The 26,408-nt window shown below is 33.4% G+C and overlaps 1 long non-coding RNA gene across 1 annotated transcript in view; it reads right to left on the minus strand.

The window, feature by feature from the left end:
• Positions 1–2,511: 2,511 nt before the first annotated feature.
• The window catches only part of LOC145293907 (uncharacterized), a 352,532-nt gene continuing 328,635 nt past the window's right edge, over positions 2,512–26,408 (minus strand). The window contains exon 6 of the long non-coding RNA XR_013869786.1: positions 2,512–2,648. This is a non-coding gene — a long non-coding RNA (uncharacterized LOC145293907). The remainder of the gene's footprint in view (positions 2,649–26,408) is intronic.

Below are 26,408 nucleotides of genomic sequence, written 5' to 3' on the forward strand. Positions count from 1 at the left end.
GTTATTTTATTTTAAGTCGTTAATTAGGGAAGGAAAGAATAAAGACGAGCGTTTGCAAATTATAAGTCAATATATATATATATATATATATATATATATATATATAGTGTAAAATTTTGTTGAAAATTCAAAGACTCACTTTTTCTTTTTTATAACCTTCTATTATTTCCTAACATAAATTTTACACTATATATGCTTTGCACCTATTAAATAGATACATTGAGCTTAACTCAAAATTAACGGTGACTGGTTTTAAAATAACAATCTAGACCCGTTAAACGAAAACGGTATACATTGAAAGTAACGACATTTCAAAAACAAACTTTAATATATATATATATATATATATATATATATATATATATATATATATATATATAGTTACGAATAAATATATTTAATTAATATTACTATTTAATAGTAATATATAACTATTTAATAGTTATATATTTAATATGTTAGTACTATTGTTAAAAGTTATATATATATATTAATCTGTGTATATGTATATATAAATACATATACGTGAATATGAAATAAATGTTGATATGGATATATATATATATAGTTACAAATATATATTAATAGTTATATATTTAATAGTTATATATTTAGTATGCTAGTACAATTCTTAAAAGTTATATATATATATATATTGATCTGTTTATATGTATATATAAATACATATACGTGAATGTGAAATAAATGTGGATGCGTGTGTGTATGTGTGTGTGTGTGTGTGTGTGTGGCCAGAAACATATATACGCACACATACATACGCATACACGCATCCACATATATAAACCTAATCCCACACGTACACCCCACGCGCGGACTCACACACCGTGTATTGATTTCTGTGTATATGTGTCAATATTCATCTTCTAGATGTCACCTTTCCGGAACTATAATACTCAACCCGGAAGCAGACCGCATGCTATTGTGATAAAACCATGGTTGATTCGGATCTCATCTGATATTCACAGTTTGAACGTATATTTGTTCTTTTATGGTATATTTTGAATGAGCGCCGATTTTTCATGGGAAAGTATGTATTTAACTTTATATGACCCTACATGGCGCCCAGGTTATCGTATGGCAGTTTTACAATCGTGTACCGCAAAGTTTGTTCGATATCCATTCAGTCGTTTCTTCATCTATTGCACAGAATCTGAAAGACAGACAGACAGACAGACAGACAGACAGATATTTCTTTCTATATGATTTTTTCTTTATTGTATAACAATATACAAGGTGTCTTAAATAAGTTTCCAGACTTTTTCGTATGGACACTTTTATTGATAGTACACATTAGTCCAATTCGAAGTAATCTCCCTCAGCTGCAATGCACCTGTTGTACTGTTCCAACAACTTCTGGAACGCCCTGTGGAAGTCCTCTTGTGTACACGTGTCCATGACCCTCGTCACAGCCTTTTTCATCTCCCCAATTGTCTCACAACAACAGCCTCTAAGATTTTCCTTTAGCTTAGGGAATAGGCAAAAGTCACTGGGAGCAAGGTCTGGACTATATGAAGGGTGAGGAAATGTCTTAATGTTCTTCTTGTTCATGACAACGTCTTTATTTCTGATCTCTGCGCACCATTGGGACAAACTTTGCACAAATCTTCGGCATCTTCAGTTCCTCACGAATAATTGTGTGTACAGCCCCCACATTGACATCAAACTGTGCATTTATTATCTTTAGTAGGGTGTATTTCAATTCCTGCTGTGGCTGTTCATTTGAACCTGAGATCATAAAAATGTGTCAGTCATCTCATAAGACATATAGCAATAACATACTGAATTTCCAAGAGCCTGCGACAATTTTAAATGCCTGTACAAAAAAGTCTGGAAACGTACTTAACGCACCTTGTATATTGTACTCATCTATTATAATATGTGTCTTTCTGTCTATCGCACCCACGAATGTTAAGTGTACGCTTTTAAGACAACGCAGTTTCCATCGCCGTAAAATTAGTTATATACGTTTTTGCAGAACGACCACCAAATTATTCTTTGAGAGGGATTCAAATTAGGTGTATGGGCTAGGTATGATATTAGGTTTATATCCCCTCCCCCAATCATCTTAGATATCCAAATGATTGTATTAGGCATAATACTTATTTTGTAAACCGGCCCCACAAATATACGTATTGATCACCCAAACCCTACTTCGATATTATCGATTACAATTTAGTAACCCTTTCCTCTTTTCGGACGTTGTCAGTTGTCGAACTTTATAGTTTTTTGTGAGCCATTCATCAGAGATGACGCGCCTGATTGGTTGATCTAACGTGACGTCATGTCCGCAAATGTGCTCTGGTTGGCTATTTCAGGCAGGTTTCGTCGACAACGAACAATTATGGATTTTATGCTCGCCTGTCACGAAACCCGTCAAAATAGCTTACCGTCGTTAGGGACAAGCATTCAAATCGCACGTCTGCCGGGATTGGCCTGACACTGCCATTCATCTCTAATCGCGCACGTTCAACCCGTGTGTGTGTGTGTGTGTGTGTGCGCGCGTGTGTGTGTGCGCACGCGCTTGTGTGTGTGCGCACGCGCGTCTCTGGTTGTGTTACTGGTCGGGATGGAGCGGGCATCATTCCCATTAGTTTTTTCGTCATTTTCTTAAGCGGTTCTTTTGACATCTGCAAAGAAAAAAAAATGATAAAAATCGTTATAATTCACGTTGAAATCATAAAAAAGTGATCAAATATGGTTTTAAAAAGATGACATAACAACAACATTTACACAGAACGAATACTTTTTTTACTCAACGTATTTTGCGACACCAGTTATAATTTCACCCTCGCCGGTTGGAACGCTCTCCGACCAGCCAATTATTCAGACGTCACATGTAATCGATAGTTACAGACCCCGTCGGTGTAATTCATTTTTGGCTACGTGATGGGGCGATTCAATATTTTCCAGATTCCGATACAATTACCGAATCTGATCTAAATTCCCGATTCCGATACAATTACCGATTTCGATTCTTTTTAAAATTCTTAATATAGAGTTGTTTTATGGAATATGTGCATATTTTCTTTCACAAACATAAAAATACACTTGTTGTTGTGATCTATAAATTTTAGTTTTATTGATTCCTTAAAATCAATATTTATTTATTATTTCATCTGGAAAATTAAGTTTTAAACAAAAATAAACAAATAAAGAAAATTTAAAACAAAAAAAAAAAAACTGTTTCTGGAAACGAAAAATAAGCAAACATTTTTCCGATTCTAATACCGTTTCCGATAACCTCAAGATTTCCGTTTTTTTTTTTATTATTTTCGACTCTGATTTATCGCCCCAACGCTAGTCGACATGCCTTTTGACCTTATGCATTCGATGACCTGCTTATTTTTGCGTTTTTTTTTCCGTGAATAAATTAATTTCTTAACTCTTTATGACTTGTATTATGATGTAGATGATTAAAAAATATTTATTGTTAATTTTAGTTAGTTTAAAGGTTAATGATACTATGATTTTAAGACTTTTCACTATAACAGTCTTTCATTATGAAGTTCAATAGTTAAACTACTACTGAGAATTTTTGCATTTCATAAACTTATCTTGATTATTATCCATAGTGCTTGAAAAAAGGTGTGTTTATGATAACAAACGAAATCCTCCCTTCTCTAAGACAGATGGCGGTATACTAAATGTAAGCAATGGACAGTTGCTATCTGGAGATAGCTGGCATCTACCCAGATACAGAACTAATACGTACAAGGTGTGTTTGAATCAATTCCCACTTTATTTATGCCGCTATATTCATTTATTTCTGACTGAACGAATTAGTTCAACCAGTTAATAATCCTCGTCACAGCCTCTTTCATATCCCAAATTGTCTCACAACAACAACTTATAAGGTTTTCCTTGAGCTTAGGGAATAGGCAAAAGTCACAGGGAGCAAGGTCTGGAGTATAGGAAGGGCGAGGAAGTGTCTTGATGCCCATCTTTGTCATGACAACGTATTTCTTTCTAATCTCTGAGCACCATTGGGACAAACTTTGCACAAATCTTCGGCATCTTCAGTTCCTCACGAATAATTGTGTGTACAGTTCCCACACTGACATCAAACTGTGCATTTATTGTCTCTATGGACACACGATGATACTCATGCATAAAATTCTTTATTTGGCCAATCAACTCTGATGTTCTGACTTTCTTACACGTCTCACACCATCACAGCCTCCCTGCCTTCCTTGAATCTCTTATGCCACTCAAGGGTTAACGTTAGCAAGTCCATAACAACGTTGTACGAATGAAGGGAATGACGTGACTTGGGCATGTTTACCGATTATCAATGCAAAGGAATATCATGTAAAGACGATTTTGTTGAAAAAAAAAAAAACAACAAAAACAAAACAAGAGGAAGATCACCAAAGACATCGCCCAACCAGATATGGGGTGATACTGAAATTTGGGACACTTATGCATTCAAGATTTTTTAAGACAATTTTTTGTCTTCGTTTTTGAAGACAATTTTTTCTTTATTAAAGGTTTTGTATCTCGCTTATTTTATATGCTAATGTTTAAATAAATAAATTAAAACAAATGTCTTCTTGTTGCTAATGCTATTGCCTATAATATATATTTTATAAGGATAGGTTTGTTATTTTAGGAATAAATCCCATACACACATATCTATCTATCTATCTATCTATCTATCTATCTATCTATCTATCTATCTATCTATCTATCTATTCATTTATATATATATATATATATATATATATATATAATATTATATAGACGTCACTTTGTGTGTGTGTGTGCGCGCGCGTGCGTGTGCGCACACGTGTGTGTGTGTGTGTGAGTTCTCTCCTCATAGGTTCCGAAACGGCTGAGTCTATCTTTTGAAAATTTCACACAAAGGTAATTTATATATCTGGCAATGTTCTTAGATATATTTTGGTACAGAAATTCGTTCGATAAGTATCGAAAATCAAAAAAACCCGATCCTAAAAATAGTCTTTCGTTCTTATAGATAAAAGGAAGAATTCTTACATCGGAATATTTTACTTTACACCGGTTAAGGGGGGGATAATAAAATATCAGCAAATCAGTCCCCCCTTAAAAAAACATATTTCTTGTCATCTGGAGATATAGCTGAGTGGTAGAGCATTCGACTACAGATCGTATTATACCCGACGGTGAACCTTACCATTTTATTTTAATTTTTTCTTATCAATTAGTTCAGTTTACAATAAAAGAAGAGGTACCATTTAAAATCACTGCAAATCATTTCTTCGTTTCCATATTTTAAAACTGAATATTAATCAGAAGTGACTTTTCCAGAGCATTAATCGTCAAGCCCAAATATTAGCTGACGTGATATTGTAAACAAAAACAGACGAAATTTGATGAACGATATTATCATTATTATTTTTTACTTATATATTTTTTTGTGAATTAGTCAACCGGGCAAATTATCCATTATAATATATAATATTCAATTGAGGATTGATTCTATAATAATACATACGCAATCTGCATATTTTAAAATATTATGTTTAATCGTATTGTACGACTAGGCAACGCCGGGTGTCCAGCTAGTATATACATATATATCATTAAGTATTTGATTCGTCAATTTATTGTTAAGCAATAACATTGATTCTACTACGACTACTACTATGACTAATCGAATATATAGTTACTATCAGGTAATTGATATGACGTCAGATAATTTGATCGTCCGGTGAACGGAATTTTCATTTCTTCAAGTAAATAGATTAGAATGCAAAATCATTAAAAAAAGATGAAAAATAATAAAAAAGTAAAATAAAGAAATTACGATGTAAAACATAGTTGTAATTAATATCTAAAACAAGTAAGTCTTCCTTTTTTTTTTTCTGTTTTAACATTTTTAATGAAACAAAAAAAAAAAAAAGAAAAGAAAAAAAAAAGAAAATGAAATAAAATGAGATCGATTCGACTTCGTGTAATTTGGCATGGTGGACGGCGACTTCCGGTGAAGGAACTGGATTACAAATGGCGTCGAAGGTTGTTAACTCAGTGAATCCGAGATGAGAAGCAATGTTCTCAAAATAGAGGGTAGTGTCGTGATTAAATTGTTGAATGCTTAGAAATGAAAAATAATAAGATAATAAAATTTGGACTATTTGAGTCATTCGAACTACTATTCTTATCTTGGTTGTTATTTTCACAAAGTTTCGACTGATGTAAACATCGACCTTCAGGTGCATCTTTTCAAACGTGAGAATTTTTATGTTTAATTCAGGAAAATCTACAAAATTTCGAGCATAACTTTATTTAATCATTTGTTCTTGTTATGTCAGCCATATCCAAGTAAAAGTGTTAATTAATTAAGGATTATGTTATTCTTGGTTATTATCGGCTGTTGTAAGGGTTGAACCTTCAACCCCCGGAAAACTACCTATTAGAACAGGAAAACAAATCATTGAGCTATATTCCTGTTTTCTTTCCCTTTTCCAGTTATATTTTCACTTGATCACGTGATTTAATGAAATATCACACACACATACACACACACGCGCATATATATATATATATATATATATATATATATATATATATATATATATATATATATATATATTAGGTTGGTGCAAAAATAATTTCGTGTTTTGACATTCAACTTCATGTCAAAAAACGACATTATTTACTGTAAAGTTGTTATTTTTACCCGATTATCTTAAAAACAAAAAACAAAACAGATATTAAATGTACATATATTTACTTAAACGTAAAAACACACTTAATAGCAATAAATATTTATTAGTCTATTATTAATACCAGTAGTGGAAGATTTTGCTTGAGACAAAATCAAATAAAAAAGATGATTAAAGGAATCGTTTTTGGCATTGGAAAATAGGCACAGATTTGTCTGATTTCGATACTGATTCCAATACTCCCAAAAGTTCCGATTTTTCCAATTCCCGATTAATAAAATTTTTGAATGTGAAATGATATATAATTATATCCACAATTAAATATTGCAGTTCACAGACACCATGAAAGCCACAGATCAGTAGTCATAGACTCGATTTTCGCCTCAGTGTTCGAATTATGAGTTTTGATATGATTAACCCAAATGGGAGCGAGACTCGAGTTTAGAATTTCAGGTCTGTAACTTTCATGGTGTGTGTGAACTGTGTGTGTGAATTATATATATATATATATATATATATATATATATATATATATATATATATATTTATTTATTTAATATTAAGTTATTACATATACTTACTTCTAATAAAAAGGTTTATTTCTAACAAGATAATTTGGCAACACATATATACGTAAAATCATATTTCAGTCACAGTTTATAAACTTAAAATCTTTAAGCCAGCATATCTCTTTTAATGCTTTCATTATTTTCATTATTCATGAATGTATAAAGAATGATAACAGTTTATAAACTATAATGTATAAAGAATGATAACAGTTTATAAACTTAAAATCTTTAAGCCAGCATATCTCTTTTAATGCTTTCATTATTTTCATTATTCATGAATGTATAAAGAATGATAATGCGGTCTGAATGTGTAAAGCTTCTTAAAGCAGTAATTGAAACGTTTTATGGGGCTTATGCTGAGGTCTTTTGCCAAAAAGAAGCTCACTATAAAAAAACAACTGTTTTAGGAGTCGATAGTCATCAAGCTGGGCAAAATGACCCGCCCAACGCATCTGGTTCTTGATAACGATGGTAGCAATACTGGTAGTTTTCACCTTTTTTTAAGACACATGTATCAAGGACAAAACTGTCCCACTTTAAACGAAGAATGTGTATAAGGCAGTGCTGATGAAACCCCTCGAGCTGCTCTACATGTAATCAGAACAGGGTCCATGTTTCAGAAGCATAGGGATGGCACTACATATGTCTGATATACTGACATTTTTGTTGTTAGAGTTAGATCACTATCAGACCAGACTTTATCGTGTAACCGTCCCAAATGCGTATGATGTTTTGCTGGTTCTCTGTCTTATTTCCGCATCAAGAGTGCCATCATTTGATAAAGGACTACCAAGGTAGACACAATTTTTTTTTAAGACTTAAAGGCGCTTCCATCGACATACAAATCACCAGGAGCGTATATCACTAGTTTTCATTCTAAATGCCAAAAGATGGAATTAATTCACACCAATAAATTGTGTTGTTTTATTTTGTTTTGTTTTCCCTTCAAAATTTTGTTATGTTTTTCTTTTAAAATGTTTTATATTTTTTAAAAGAAAAATAGAACAAAATAAAACACACACACACACACACACACACACACACACACACACACACACACACACACATATAATTGTTTTTCATAGCGTTGCTTATTATTATTATTATTATTATTATTATTATTATTATTATTATGTATCACCTTCACGTATATTTGTCTAACGCATAAAGTATCTGAAACAATAAGTTATATTCATAGTTTAAAAGAACCACTTAACAAACACATTAGAAATTTAGATTAAAACGATTATATCATTGAATGAATGTTGAAGTTCTGTATTTTTATATAAGCCAATGACCTCTATTTATTGCGTACGCAAAATATAGGCAGAAGGCACGGTGCCGACTTGAACAAAAAACTCTGATAACGCATCTGAAAGTGGGCCTGTTCTTAGCTGCATCACTGGATTGACAAAATATATGATCATCATCAACTACGAAAGAACGAAAAACATCCATTTTTCCAATTACGGTCAACAATATACAAGTTTATCTAATCTATTGAAAAGGGAAACAACATCAATAATGATGATGAAACATCGATTCGATATCCTGCAATTTGGCACGGCTGAAGTCGACTTCCGGTGAAGTCACGTGATTGCAAATGGCGGATATCGTTAATTGGGTAGGTCCGAAATGATTTCAACTCGAAGTAATAAGGCAAAAAATAGATAAGGGAAAATTATACGAAATTCAACTTTTGCATGATTAGAAAAATAAATCTCAAGGCTTTTTTAAAAGAAAAAAATTATTCGGTCGGAAATGAGCAATGGGGGAAAATTTAGAATCAGAAAAAAAAAAAAATAATCTAATTAAAATCTGAATAGTTTTGTTTGTTCCAAATGGAAAATCGGCCGATTATTAAAAAAAGATGCGAAAATTGGTTAAGCATTTTATTTAAATTCATTTTGTAAACCTAGGATAGGCTACTTTCTTATTAGATTAAAACACAATCTTTTGCTAGCAAATACGTGAATAGGTTTGTTTAAGTTTGGGATGGGGATCATTTTTTTTAATGATACGTCGAGGTGCAGCTTATGCTTTCAAAATCATTTATGTGTTAGATATGTATCTCCGATTCTGATTATCTTTGATTTTCCTTGTTGCTGTACTTAAGCAATCGCTGATGATAAGAAATATTGTTGTGGATCGCATGGCCCTCGTTTCATTATAAGCTCTTTATCGCGTAAGTAACGTTCCAAAAGCCACATATTTTCTATTGAGCCAGAAGAGTTTGGCGTGGTCTGCTTTATGACACATCAACCCTATACATTATTTTATGCCATGCTATCTATAAATATAAAAGCGAAAATGTATGTATGTATGTATGTATGTATGTATGTATGTATGTATGTATGTGTGTGTGTGTTCGCTTTTTCTGTATGTCTACAAAAGGCCTTTTTCAGAGAAGCGGTCGGTCGCTTCACAACTTTTTAAAACTTTTTATATCACATATAAATCGTAATATCTCACAGTTAACAACGAAGCTCGCCCGTCTATTTAATTTGCTCGATTTCGGGAAGATAAATATTCAACATTTGTCGCTCGCCGCATGTGGGTTAGTCTTTTTCCTATAACATCTTGGGAAAATAAAAATCCCGCAGTCAAACTTGACCTCATTAACTCATTAAAACGAGCACCTGCCAAATCCAAGTAATTAAATAAATTCAAACGTGTTTCCGTTAGCATCTCGCGGTGGGGCAATGGTTAAGGTCGCACGTTTTTTTTTCACACTTTAATTTACAACTTTGCCTCAAGGGTTCGGGTTCGATCCTCATACTTACTTTTTTTTACCCCCCGCCCCGGAGTTTCCACACACACATACAAACACCCAAGCAACGCCGGGTACCCCCGCTAGTGTATTTATAAAATAGTGTTTGGTATGTTTGGGAAAGTTATTTAAAATTTTAGTTTTGATTTCTTCTATCGAAGCTGAAAATTATTATTATTATTTTTTTTTTTTACTGATGTTCAACCCTAACAAACCATATCGCTACTTGGGCGTAAGGGGCTATTATTTAGGATCATGGCTAGTGAAGATTAACAAGATGTTGGTTTACGTTACATTTAAACTTATGCATATCAATACAGTCAGGGAAGCAAGTAGCAAGAACGGAATTCCAAAGTCTAGCTGCTCGAGAGAAGAAACTATTAAAGTAGAAATTTTTTGCCATTTATGCACCTCGACAGTGAAGGGGTATGATTTTGTTGCTAAGCGGGGTTTTCCGGGATATGTACGTCGAGAGGACACAAGTGCAACGATTTCATCAAAGCATATTCCATTGAAATACTTGTGAAACAAGCAGAGAGATGCAACATTGCGGCGATGGCACAGGGACTAGAGCTTAGTTGAGAAAGTGGGACCTACTATTTTGTTTTCAGCTAATCTATTAATAGTGACTCAAGCACATTTTCGAACAGCTTGGTGAGGTTTCGTGTGTAATAGTATTTGTTGTGGTTATTCCTCTATCTTGTATCGATTAACATTTGATTTTGAGCAATTGATTACAGTAGCTAACACGAGGTGTTGCTACCACTTTGGAAAAGCGAATACGTTAAAAGATTGAATTAATCCTAATGTATAGCTGTAAGGTATTACTGGAATATATTACTCCACTGTAAATCCAAATGTATTACTATAAGGTAATCCTCATGTGTTCTTGCTGGGTTGAACTTAATGTATTCCGGTAAGGTCACTTCTAATGCATTCTTGCCAGGTTAATCCTAATAGATTCTTGTAAGGATAATCCTAATGTATTAAAATGTGATGCGAATAAACATTTTGGTGCTCAACTTTCTGCATAGCGCCTAAGTAGGTATGACCTGACATAGTACACCAGGAGGGAATAAGAGTAAACATATAGTTAACGCGAACAGATATCAGACTTCTACAACAAAGTTTGTTTGTCTCTGTTTGAAATTCAATATAGGCAACCAATTGAGATTGAATATTTTGATATAATAAGTATTAATTATTTTCATCATGCAACGATTGAATATTTCAAAGATTATTTCTCTGATGCTGTTGTTGTTGTTGTTGAGCATCATTTATGTTGATGATGATCATCATCTATAATATAAATCTCACCTGTCTGTGTTTAAATGTATGTATGTATGTATGTATGTATGTCACTTTTTTTACGTTTTTTTCCTCCTTCGCGGTACGGGTTCGAGTCTGCCTACCTTCTACCACTTTTTTTTTTTGCTCAATACACACCTCCAAACATCCGGGCACACAGGCTAGTATCGTATAAATCCGAAGATTCAATTGTTGGCATTGGTTTCCTTGGTATCGTTCTACCCAGAATTATTTCTAGAAACACATCGGGTACTTACGGGAGGGATCACGAGAAGGTGGAGGGAAAGTGATTTTTGTGGAATGAACTAGATTCGAACTTGAAACACCCAGGTTGTCACTCCGTCTCGTTAACCGCTTGACCACTGCCACCTTTCACCATTCGTGATCATTATAGTTGGCATTCATTTCCCCGTTTTTCTATTAAGAATTCTTCCTACAATGATATCGGGTACTTACGGAAGGGATCACATGAAGGTTAACAACATCCCTAAGTGGAAGTATTTCTGTTGAATGACCCAGATTTGAACTTATCACATTAAGGTTGCCAGTTCGTGTAGTTAACCACTGAGTCACCGTCACCTCCCCGGCGCGGTTGGTAATGTTGTTATTATCAGCACTATTATAACAGGGGCTCAACGATGTATCTTATAAGGAATTAGCCTACTCGTGCCCCGTTGGGTCAGCGCTGTATACATTTAGTGACCTGGAGTGAATTTGAGTCTTAAAGTACATTAATTCTATGCTTTCCTTCGTTTCTTCATCTTTTTTGCCGATTCTTTCTTTATTTACGCTATCCTCTTACTGATTTTATCTTATGACGCAGCAAATATTTCCTCTCCTTCCGCCACTTCGCGTCTCATTCGAACATCCATTCACCAGTATTAAATGCGCAAGCAAGCAAACAAAATTATAAGTTTTAATTCCGCACTAGATGACCTGTGATTCGTTGGATGAGTATTTGCTATATTCTGCCCACTCTCCCACTTCTCTTTTTAGTCTCGTTTTTCCTCCAGTATCTCCTTAATATAGAAAATAGAACAATCTAAGACTGAGGAGGCCTCCAGAGCGCCGCTGAAACATTACTTCCTTCCGTGCGTGAAAGAGGCAGGGGAAAGGTAGGTACAATCGGCTCTACGTATGTGCATTGTCGCGACGAGTAAGATAAATTACTGAAACAGATACTGAAAATTGTATTTGATTAGTTGGCCGCTTGTCAACTAGATCGAAAAAAAAAGGAGTGATTTTCAAGGGGAGGTAATCTACGTAGACTTTATGTACCCCTCCTTTTTCCCAACCCGTACGGACAAACCCTACGCGTGGAAAGAAGTGTATGAGTTAGGTGTGTGTGTGTGTGTGTGTGTGTGCGCGTGCAAAAATTAGGAAAGAGTGTGACTGGGTGGGGGAGTATTTTCGGCATAAATGGATGAACAGCACGAAGTTAATTATGACCAAAAAGATTTTTTTCTTTTCTTTTTTATCTTTTTATTTTTGTTGGAGAAAGTTTATGTGAAAGACAAAAGAGCGGCGAAATCATGAAAGAAGGCAGTCGAAGAATTGATTGATATGAAAGAAGAAAAGATAGATGAATTCGATATTCATCTATCTATTTATCTATCTATCTATCTATCTATCCATCTATCTATCTATCTATCTCTCTCTCTTTCTCTCTCTCTCTATATATATATATATAGAGAAAGAGAGAGAGAGAGAGAGAGAGAGAGAGAGAGAGAGAGAGAGAGAGAGAGAGAGAGAGAGAAATAAATTGATAAAAAGAGAGAGATTAGAGAAATACATCCAAGCACTGTTTCTAATTCCTTAACCACTGGAATCAAACAATGCCGGATCAGAAGAAATGCGGTTGAGAATTGCGTAACCTAGTCTTCTTTATAATCGCCACACAAGTGCACTAACAGGAAAAAGTGAAACAAAACCTATGTGTGGATATTACAATAATAATAATGATGATGATGATAATATATCATATATATAAACAAACACATAACACTTATACCCCCTCGACAAGCCCGTTTAGCAACAAAATCCTACCCTCCACTGTAAGGGTACCTAGATATCGGAAATCCTAATACTTTCTTCTTCCGGACTGCTAGAGTTTGGAATCCCTGCCCTATTACCTGCTTCTCAGACTATACTGACATGCACAAGTTTAAGTGGAATTTCACTCATCATGGTTCGAAATAGTAATTATTTACGTCCATATAGTAATATTGTGTGTATGTATGTATGTATGTATGTATGTGTGTGTGTGTCTGTGTGTATTCAACAAGGCATATTGCCATATGGACGTAAATAATCACTATTTCGAACCATGATGAGCGCAATTACGCTTAAACTTATGCATGTCAGTAAATATACAAGGAAAAGAAAAGCAATTAAAACTTTAAATCAAAATTTACAATTAAATTTATTGTTCGACAGAATACTCCAAAAACAATTTCCAACAATTTTGAAAATTGTTTTTGAAGTAATCTGTCGAGCAATAAATTTAATTGTAAATTTTAATTTAAAGTCTTAATTGTATTTCTTTTCTTTTCCTTATGACAAGCTCTACTCTCCATTGTGTCTGTATTATTAATTTAATATTTAATATTAAATGATTTGGTTGGGATTAATATATTAATAGATAAATATTAATATTTATATTAGGCTGAAGAATTTCTGTATCGGATATATACTTGAGAGTCAAAAGAATAAAAAGAATATACTGTTATCACAGCCCTAGTTATTACCTTCTATCCTCCATTTGAATTAATAGGATCTCCCAATAACTGAGGACGCAATGTAAAATAAATAAATAAATAAATAGAAAACAAAAACAAACAAAAAAACAAACAAAAAAAAAACTGATGCCACTTTTAGACCGTACATGAAACTGAAATATACCTTCTTGATTTCTGGCTAGGATCCAAGGGTAGTATATGTTCTGTCTAAAGATGATATAATGATATCATGGGGTTTCCGTTCATGCCGAGAGTCCATACAATGAAAACATATAACAGAATTCTATAAGAATATTGGAGATAAATCATAATAACCAGATATATTCTGAAACTACATTAATCAGATTATTAGATATACATTTTTACAATTTTTACAACAGGGTTTCAATAATATTGCGAGGTCTCCATTCACGCTGAACGTCCACAGAATGCTCACATATGAAAGATGCCGCTGTAGAATTTCCACAAGTCCCGCTAGTATTTATTATCTTCCATATTAACCTTTTTTTCTTTCAAATAGTGTTTGCTGTCAGGACCACGTGATTGTTTGATCACGCGAAAATCGCAGCGTTGTCCGCAAGACGTGCGACTCAATATCCGGCCGAGGCCAATACAAATTTAAACGACCTTTTTCCTCTTGAACAAAATGGACGATGCCAAAGAACGAAAATAGGATACGGAAGCCTTATAGCTAGCGGAAGATCTTCGAAAAATCCGCCCATCTTCTCGCTTCATAACCTTGCTGTTCCCTTCTCTACCAACGTTGGATTACTATTTTGGAATGAGAAATCGGCATAATGTATATAAAGCCACACCAAAGCACGTAGATGAAATGAATACATCTTGTTTAATATAGTAAACAATTTGGCTCCGAAGCGGCCGAAAGTCCAAAATATCTGAATGTCAATCTAAGCCATAGACAATAACATTTTATCATTATATATGATCTACCTAAAACGGTATTTAAGACTTCTAGACTCAAATTTATTAAAACTAATAAATTTGGTAATATTAATCCTGGATGGCATAGAAAAGACTCAATTTTGTATGAACCTACACGCGGATTAAGACAAAGTGTTTTACAAGGAAGTCACCACCTATAAAAGCCCGAAGGCCGCTCGAGGATAAGGGGTAATTTGTGTAAGGTGGTCTGTGCCATAATAATCGGTAGAGGTGGAAATTTGGTAGAATTTGATTATTTAAGGGGACTTGTTTACATTGGACTTGAAGACAACCATGTTTTAGTCTAGTGGAAAGCAGCTCCACGGTACTAAGTTCCCTAGACGGGCAGTTCTAAATGTGTTGTTATTTCACCTCTTCTATGCTTTCACGGTGACAAACTGAAAATATTGGCGACATATTCTATTATATCTATAAAAGTGAGAATGTGTGTGTGTCTGTGTGTGTGTCTGTGTGTGTGTGTGTGATGACATTTTTCAACCTATATACTCAACTATCTATAGACTTGAAATCCGGCATATAGTTATTCAGATACGTGGAAAACATTTTAATCGGTTTTCATTAAAACGGTCTGCTAAGTGGTTTAAATTGAAAAACTTGATACTTGAGAGTCATCAGATTGTTATCTGTTTGTCAACTGTTTCACAAGGTTTGAAAGCACTTTTTAAGGACGTGGCAAGTTGGTCTAATGGTTATCGTACTTGACTCACTGTCTTTAGGTTTTGGTTTCGATCTCAGCTCGAGTATGTTTTTTTTTACGTACAAGAATCGAACTGTTTAGAAAAACATAATACTCGCATGCACATGTGTCAGTTTATTTCCGTTTTTTTTTTTACTTCAGTTTTTTTTTAAAGGAATTTAATGTAACGTTTAATACCAGGCACAACACTTGGTAAGTTTATAAACCTGGTGTCTGCTAAATTGTGAAAAAAAGTGTAAAAAAAAAGCTACCCAAAGAGAGAACTTTGCCGGAATGCACACTTAATTCGAGTTGTAATTTATAACGTCAACAAATCATCCCCAGAAAGATATGCACAGCAATTGATCCTGTATGATTCGTTTTTCTGGAGCTGAATTTAAATATCTTTTATATATGTGTTAAACCTATTCATTTATTTCTCTCTCTCTCTCTCTCTCTCTCTCTCTCTCTAAATAAAATTAGGTAGGAAAATCAAAAAGAAAGAAAGAGAGAGAGAGAGAGAGAGAGAAATAAAGTACCTAATTTCAGGTATATTCGGCTCTATAACCATATATCAAAGAACTCTTCCAAATGAGTGACTAAGGAGACTAAACTCCGGGTTTTCAGTCATCATTATGGCGTATGAATCCGAAGATTCTATTGTTGGAATTTGTTTCCCGATATTTTTCTAGAACAAACTAGATTCGAACGTAAGATACTCAAGTTATCAGTCTGTGCCGTTAACCACTGAACCACCGTCACCTCCCAACATTAGACAGTGAAAAATCAACACTTCCAAGGCGAAGTTGGTTCATTATTGATAAGTGCCGATTTACTGGAACGAAACCATTGGTATGACCTTATCCAATATGTAAATATCTCATATTATAAGGTTGTCACCTCGGTAATTAAAGAAAGAAAGAAAGAAAGAAATAAAGAAATAAAGAAATAAAGAAAGAGAGAGAGAGAGAGAGAGAGAGAGAGAGAGAGAGACAGGCTTTGTTTGAGGCAATACAGTATATGGAAACGGCCTATGTAGCAAAATAAATAAAGATGACAATATTGAAGCTACAAAATTAATAGTTACGTTGTTTATGTCGGTTATACAATGACCACCCTATCGCATCGCGTCACCATGCATAATACATAATCTAGTGCAATATTACAACATTTACAAAAACAAAAAAAATAACTGCACCTCCTACGAAGTTAGAGAAATTATTGTCAGCAACACACAAATAATACATCACGGAACCAACGACAAGAAAGTAAAATACTTGAAGCTATATACATTAAAACAAAAAAAAACATGCCATTAATCAAATCACATTGCAATCCAGCAAAAACACACTCAAATGCTTGCCATACCCCCGACCTTCTACGTGTCCTAGCACAGACCACAGAATTAGGCATCCCCTTCTTCAACACTGGGCATTCACAGCTCGAACACATCCACCGCTGCTACTATATATAAAAAAACTTCCAGCCCTCTTCGCAAATAATGTTCGTACAGCTGATGGTGTCTTCTTGAAAAGACGAAAAGCCCCATCACAGTCCGGTCAACTTCGAACTACACCTCGAACTTATATTAAGTTTTTGGATCTCCACGCTAAAAAAAAAAAAATCAGAAAAATTGAAAAAATATAAATGGTCTAATCAAACGGAAGCTCCCCGTTGTCTTTTACAATGTTTGTTTGAATGAAAGAATGCTACCTAAATACACACACACACACACACACACACACACACACACACACACACACACACACACGTATATATATATATATATATATATATATATGTATATATAAACTATATTTTTCCATGAATACTAATATTATTTTATACTACAGACACTAGTGGTTCATGCTTATGCAATAATCAGTGTAGGAAGTGACAATTACTGTTAATCGAAAGAACTGGCTGTGCTGACTAATGTTTTTGCACCATGACCATATGCAGTTAACTTTGATATAGACGTGAGTCATGATACATGTGAAATCATGTAAGCGAGCTGTCATAATCTACGGCCGAAAATATTTCAACAAACAAGAAGCTTGGAATTATGCAATATGTGTGTGCGTGTGTATGTGCGTTTACTAACAAGCGGCTCGGCATTGCCCGGTCATGAAATACATAGAAATATTATATTTGTATTGGTGTAAATTTCGTATTTATTATTATAGAACTTATTCTCTATTGTTTATTATATTGTACTCAATATATAGAAGTGATTTCAAAATTTTAAAAGAAGAATATGAATTGGGTACCATTAGTAAGCATCGAATTCCAAACATTAGCTTTCCAGCGTCATTCGCTACCATCTGACTTAAGATAACAAGCGTGTCAGAATTTTAAAAATTAACGTACTAACAAACGTATAAATGTATATTTGCGTATGCGTAGAATCTACTCGTTAAATCGACTGACACAAGCCGAGTTTTTCAATTTTGACACCCTCGCAACATTTTTTCCGGCTAAGAGACACATCGGATTTGTTTCACAGGTCCGAATACCCTATATATAAAGTTTAACGGCTGTAGACCAATAACTGAAAAATTAGTCTGGTAGACACTCTTCCGCACACACAGAGAAAAGGTCATTATATATATATATATATATATATATATATATATATATATATATATATATATATATATATATATCTCAATTCATAATCACGCGGTTTTCATTAGATTTACATCTAGTAAACAAATCTATACAACCGTTATATATATATATATATATACATACATATATATATATATATATATATATATATATATATATATTGATAATCAAACGATAATTAATTTTTATATCTACAGCACTAGTATATTTATGCTTACTCAATCATCAGTATGGGAGGGGGTGACAATTCTTGCTAATCATGAGATTCGAACCCAGGCACTGGGACACCTTTTGCTCCGTTTACTAAGCCCGAAAGAAACTAAACGCTGAATTCGAACGAATATATTAAAAAACCAGAGTGTTCGACGAGCAGAAATCGTTACATAAACGCTAGTTATCTGCCCTTTTAGTTTTTATTCTGTCTATCTATATAAAGTGTCTGTCTTTAAGTATTCTTAAAGGAATTTGCTGATTATATATAATATAATTTATATATATAATATAAAATATAATCGACACACACACACACACACACACACACACACACACACACACACACACACATATATATATATACTCTTTTATAAAGATTATTTTACATTCTATGACCACATTCATAGAATGCAGTTCAGAAATGATAAAACTAGCAAATCTAATAGCCGTGCTATCTATATGTTTTGCTAAATAGTTTTCTTTCTTTTGAATAGAAGAATCCTTATATTCTTTGAAACTCCGGAGAAACTAAGGATTATATCACATCTATATGTGCTTCCTTCCAAGTAATAAATATATTTTAAACTCTTGCTAAAGTGCTTTTCATAATTTATTAAACCTCTCTCTCTCTCTCTCTCTCTCTCTCTCTCTCCATATATATATATATATAGTTATATATATATATATATATATATATAAATTCATAATCATGCGGGTTTCATTAGATTTACATCTAGTAAATATATATATATATGCGCTGTATGTGCTCTCCGCTTATCTCGGCATTGTTTCCAGTCGTCTTGTACCTCAACTTGCCACTGGTATGCAACAATGTTGACTCAGGAGAGGCGTCGTTGGAGATTGCGCAACTCTTCCCACACAAATTTCACGCGCAGGCACCCTTACAGTGGGTATCCATAGTCTGTCAAGACTGAAGGAAGCCTTTATATATATATATATATATATATATATATATATATATATATATATATATATATATATATATATATATATAGGGTGGCCCATAAGTCACTTTCCAGTTTAAAACTCAAATAACTTTTTCTTAAATGACTGTATTTAATTCATTTTATTTTATTACACAGTTTATAGTGCGGAAATTTGTTCTGACTTAATTACGAAAGATAATGTCTCTTAAGTAGCCTCCGTTCTCGGCTTTGCAAAGTCGAGCTCTTTCTAAGCTATTCTTTATGACAGTTCTTAACATCGGAAGTTGTAGGGAAAGAATTTCCTGCGTATGTTTGCCTTAAGTTCTTGGATGCTTCGAGGCTTATTTGCATACACTTTGTCTTTAAGATATCCCCAAAGCCAAAAGTCTAGTTCTGTTAAATTAGATGAACGTGGAGGCCATTCAAAATCATAATTTGAAGAGATTTTTCGATCCTGAAACATCACAGTTAACAACTGCATTGTTGCTCTAGCTGTATGTGCAGTTGCTCCATTTTGTTTGCCACCAATACCCTGGCATGTTTACTAACTGAAGTTGAACAAATTCATTAGCATATCTTTTAAGAGGATATTGAACATTGAAATGCCGCATATAAGATCTTTGCATTGCAACAATGGACCGTTCATTTTCAAAGTGAAATTCAATTATCCTCACTCGTTGGTCTGTTATAAAATTATCTATAAATTTTTTTCCAAAGATTCTATTTTATAATTCTGAAAAGAGAAATTAAAATATATTAATAGAAAAAAAGTTATTGACTTTTTAAAATGTAAAGTGACTTATGGGGCAACCCGTGTGTGTATATATATATATATATATATATATATATATATATATATATATATATATATATATGTATCGATTTGCTTACTAAATTTAAATATAATTAAACTCTCCCCCCTTCTCTCTCTCTCTCTCTCTCTCTCTCTCTCTCTATATATATATATATATATATATATATATATATATATATATATATATACCGGTTGTATAGATTTGTTTACTAGATCTTAATCTAACTTTCGTGATTATTAAAGAGTGCTCAACGCAGGACAGAGCTGGTATATAGTTTGTTTATTATACAATATATGTATGCACATATGTAATCAATAATGTTTATATAATAAACAGACTATATATATATATATATATATATATATATATATATATATATATATTAGTGGTGGGACGATTAATCGGTATCTGAAATCTGAAAAATCAACGCTTATTTTCGAAAGCGGAATTCATAATGGAAAACGAAAATCAACTTTCAGCAAAAAGTTAGTTTATTTATTTTCCTATTTGCTTATTTACTTATTTACCTGTGTATTTATTCATTCATTTTTATGTTGGCGTTAGGGAATAACAAATCCGCACCCAATCAACTCTGTTCTCCGCACGGCCGAACTTCACGCCCATGACCCGTTTACACACAAAAAAACCCCACCCGCCTTCTTTTGTTGAAAGTTGATTCTCATTTTTCATTAAAAATTCCGCTTTCGAAAATAAGCGTTGTTGCGTGAAGAGGTCTTTAGTTATTTAATACTAGAATACCGAAATATGCTCATGACTGCGTAGAACAAATTACTTCTTATGTAAAGACAAATTGAAAATATAACTTGCTTTACTTCCGTATTGAGCGCTTTTTTATTAACCTGGTCATATTTCACTGGTTACCCTATCTTTAAAAAAAAGCAACCTCAAATTATATATATATATATATATATATATATATATATATATATATATATATATATATATATATATATATATATATAATGGAGATGGTAATTAATAAAAACTGAAGAAAGTGCTCAATACTGTTGTAGAGCAAATATGCGTTTTATTTTTATTACCGTATCTTTCTGTTAAGTTACATTATTGTTTCAGCTACTCGGCCGTTTTTTTGGCCGTCTGTAGCTTCCTCAGACTTTTACAGAAACATTTATGTAAAAGTCTGAGGAAGCTACAGACGGCCAAAAAACGGCCGAGTTGCTGAAACAATAATGTAACTTAACAGAAAGATACGGTAATAAAAAATAAAACGTATATATATATATATATAATGAAATCCAGGTAAATCGATATATTTGTCAGTGTGTGTAAAAGAACCAGAAGCGATGCATAGAGGATGAGAAGAGAGAACACATAGCTTGGTAAATATATGAAAGGAAGGAAGTAAAATTAAAAAACAAAACAAAAAAAAAAACAAAAAAAAAAAAAACAAAAACAAAAACAAAGCAAGACAAAAAAAAAACAAAAAAAACAAAAAACAAACAAAAAAAACAAGCGCAAACCAAAAACAAACTTCATGGCGTTCAATATTCAACTTTTGCAGCCTCGTGCCATAAATCCGTCATTTTTCCAAATCTTTCGCGACAATTTGGCGCCAATGGCTATAACTAGTAAAGCTACCATTGTTAATATTTGATAGAAGGGCCGTTCCAACTGCAATATTTGAAATAAGACATTGGAGACATTAACGGGGGAAGGAAGGTCGGCGACGCGACTGGTAGTGTATGGTTGGGTGCGCATGCGCACGTGTAACTTGATCGCTAGAGATGCTTGCTGCAAAAGCATGGCGGCTGTTAGACATGATGCCACGGTCATCCACCACCCATTACGTATAGAAAAAAACCCCGTGTATTTTTTGTTTGTACATTCGTTTTTCGAATTGTTTATTTAATGCAGACTTAACAGTCATACTAATTATAAACCACAGCACTACGACGATTGGTTACAGTAAACAGTCATGAGAAATAACCTGTTCTCCTTTTTGGCATTCGTCGATTTTAATCTAAACATTGGGCCCTGACATTCGGAACAATTCTATTAAGCCACTTACAAAGGAATGTGAGGAAAATGAAGACGTAACTCCATTGCAATGGTTTTTTTTCTGTTATTGTTGTAACGCAAGGGCATTATCATGTTAACAACCCGATTTCAGTTAGATTATCGAAGTTAAGCGACGTTGAGTAGTAAAATGAGTGACCATTTGGTAATACCAGGTGTAGGCATGAATTAAACTTTTTTAAAGAGCTCTTATTACCCCCCCCCCACAAAACAGCAGCAGCAACAACAACAACAACAACAACAACAAAATGCCTACATTGCGTCAATATTCCTTGTTTCTGCACTTATGTGCAGACAAGTTAATTTTTTTTCCTCGTCTCGAGTTCTAAATTATGGACGGTATATCATGGGTGATTCATTGATTTAATTCTCTCCGTGTAGTTTTATATTTTTTGGCTTAACCTTTCCCCTCGCCTCCATTTTCAATTATGTGTAAATTGTCTAATTTTAATCGCTACCAACGTCATCTGTTGAAATTGGTCGAAAAGTTCCTCGAGGTTTTGTTTGTTTTAGTCGAATAGTCTTTTGACTATTTTTCTCCTGTCTAGTTTTTTCTTTTTAGTTTTTTCTTTTTAGTTTTTTTTTTAGTTTTTGTCCCCATTGATCTTCCTCATAATTCTAAGAATGACTCCACTTATCATTTTTAAAACTTTAATACAATTTTGTACAACTAAGAACCTTATATATATATATATATATATATATATATATATATATATATATGTATATATATGAACATTTTTTTTGGGGGGAGTACAAAATTTAATTATGGTGAAATACAGACCAATGAATTAAAAAAGTACATGAATGATGATGATTAAAAAATTAAAAAATGGAAATAAAGGTTAGCTAACCAGGTTTCGTTCCTCGCTCATCAGAGCTAAATCGAGGAAAATACGATTAAAAAAATAGTCATGAATATGGCGGGGGAATAAACCCCTCCCCCCCAAAAAAACAAAAAATAATATATATATATATATATATATATATATATATATATATATATATATATATTGACATACCATTTTTACTGAAAAATTCTCTGTTGTTAAAAGCTAATATTTATTGAGCTTTTACATTGAATAGTTTTGGTAATTAAAAAAAAACGCACATGTATATATTAGTATGTTTATTCGAATTTCACCATCTTATCACCCCGAAGTCGTTTATATGCACACTAATATACTTTTTCGTTTTGCCCAATTCAACATGTAATACAATTACTTATACCAACATTTATACTTCCGTTCTTTGTTGTTTCGTTCTTCACTTTCGTGTTCACTTGTAAATTTCCCAACTTTTACTTCTTTTTTTTTTCGTAACTGAGCATCTCTTTCGAGTTATCGCTCTCTCTCTCTTTCGTTTCGTTTTGCTTGTTCGAGTTTCCCCAACTTTTTCTTTTTTACATAGCGGTGCACTAATAAGTTTTTGTAAATTTTCGCGGCACACCTATCACAAAAATAAATATTTTCTATCCATAAAACCTTTTTTTTTTGTGCAATAAAATAATATAGAACAAAGGTGTTTTTTTATTCACATAAAATATCCTATATTCAATATTTGGTATAAAATAATAATGGTGAATGTCAACTACAACAGTTTTTACTTCTTAATGGAAATATATCGTTATTTTCCTCCATATTGCAGCATTTTTCTTTAAATTAACTAATGCTTTCATTTCTACCTTTTATATTACTTTAATCCAATTACTGAGATTTATTTTTAAATAGCTGGACGCCCGGCGTTGCCCGGTCGTAGAATACGCTTAAACATGATATTTTAATTTGTGTAGATTGCGTATGTATTATTATAGAATTAATCCTCGATTGATTATTATATATCACGAGGAATAATTTGATCGATGGACTTATTCACAATTAATAAATCGATAACTAACTAACTAACTAAATAAATAAGAATAAAAAAATAGTAATGATAATGTCGTTCATCAAATTCCGTCTGTGTTTGTTTACAACATCACGTCAGCTGATATTTGGGCTTGACGATGCATGCCCTGGAAAAGTCACTTTAGTTTGAAAATATGCAAACGAAGAAATTATTTGCGGCGATTTTAAAGCGTCAGTTTTTGAGAGATTCAAGGGAGACAGGGAGTCTGTGAGGGATGATGAGAGGTGTGGAAGACCAAAGTTAATTGGCTAAATAAAAAAATTCATGGAGAAGGATCGCCAAGAAGGAGACAAGTGCATAGTTTGATGTCAGTATGGGAGCTGTATACAATTATTCGTGAGGTGCGGAAGATTTGCATAAAATTTGTCCTAATGCACCAGTTCACAACTCCATCCTTGTCACAGATTATGTCAAGATGGGTATAATACAGTACTCACCCCCTGTAACTTTTGGCTATTCCATAAGCTCAAGGAAAACCTTAGAGGTAGCCGTTATGAGACTATTGAGGAGATGAGATAGGCTGTGATGAGGGTAATTGTTGGAACGGTACAACAAGTGCATTGCAGCCAGGGAAGATTACTTCGAAGAGGACTAGAGTTTCAAAGTGTCCATGCGAAAAAAGTCTGGAAAATTATTGAAGGCACCTTGTATATGGATATTAAGAGCCAATTATGCAGGTTTGTGAAGACAACACTGTGGAATTTCTTCTGCGTTTTGTTAGAAAATATATAATTATTTGCAAAGAATAGAACATTCTAACTAGCCGATAATTGCGAATAAGCATTTATAGACTTTCTATGAACCCGGTAATGGCTGATAGCACAGTGGATATGTTATTATTTAAATGCTCTCTCTTGGATCATGTTCAAATTATCTCCCCTGAATCATGCTATCCAACAAAGATAATTCACTCGCCTATTCGGGAAATCAAGAGAAAATATAATCGGATATTATCCTTTTTTTTCTACTTGGGCCTCAGAAACGCTCGGATGTACATCGAGGGAATAATCATCTTGACATAGCATTTTTATGTATTAATAAGTCATCGCTTATCAAGGCCAAAATACCACTCGGAGATAATAAGTAAATAAGTTTGTTAGGTGATTGGTGAGACAACCTCATGGAGTATTTAAAACGATAGTTTAAACTGAGCAGAATTTGATTATTTAAGAGGAAAGCTCAACAAGAATTTGTTAACATTATACTTGAAAACGACAATGTTGTAGATAGTTGGGAAGCAAAACCGTGGTATCCTGTGCAACATACGGTATTTATTTGGAAAGAAGCTTTGCCCAAAAAAGGTCTGTGCAGTTGTAGGCATACAGAGGAAGAAATGAACAGTATTTACAATGGTTGTAGCTCGACAAGTTTTTGTTGGGAATGCTTTATATGATGGAGTCATAGATTAGAGCTCACTCGGGAATTTATTTATTAAAATAACGATAAAGCACAGAAAGACTAACAACGTCTCTTTTGTGAGAGAAGGGTGTGGGGAAAAGAAGAGGATATTCTCCACTAGATTTCGATGTCGATTTTGTACTCTGTAAAGGCAGGAATGGTTATCTGAGCGGCGACTATCAGGATGTCGTGTTGTTGTTGTTGTTCTTCTTCTTCTTCTTCTTTTATCGCCTTGTCCATGCTAATCGTTTCGTGTGTTTAAATTGCTCTAAATATCCGGGGCAGGTGTGAACATGTTCAAATAAACATGTATTTGATATATATATATATATATATATATATATATATATATATATATATATATATATATATATATATATATATGCTCACACATCTACACGCATCTATTTATTATATGTGTGTCTTGACGTTGGTTTGAATGCATGCAGTCATGCATTTACGCCCGCGTTCGTGTATTTGTCTACGGTTGCACTTATCAGTAATGTATTTTCTTAATGAGGTTTAAGAGCACGCACCTGCCTCTTAGCAAATCCATGCAAACAATCCGCTCTACGAAATATTCGTCCCGTTGTGCGATGAAGGAAATAGAATCATTAAAGGACGAGAAAAAAAATGGATTTATTTCCGGTAAAGAGTGAGAACAATTTGAATATTGTACCGGCGAGGTCCCATTTTATTTTAGGTCCTGATCTGCACGTCTTTATTTCAAATTCTGTTTTCTCTATCAC

The sequence above is a fragment of the Euprymna scolopes genome, chromosome 15, assembly GCF_053919585.1.
Source record: "Euprymna scolopes isolate OS-2025 chromosome 15, ASM5391958v1, whole genome shotgun sequence".
In the NCBI taxonomy this organism is placed as follows: Eukaryota; Metazoa; Mollusca; class Cephalopoda; order Sepiida; family Sepiolidae; genus Euprymna; species Euprymna scolopes.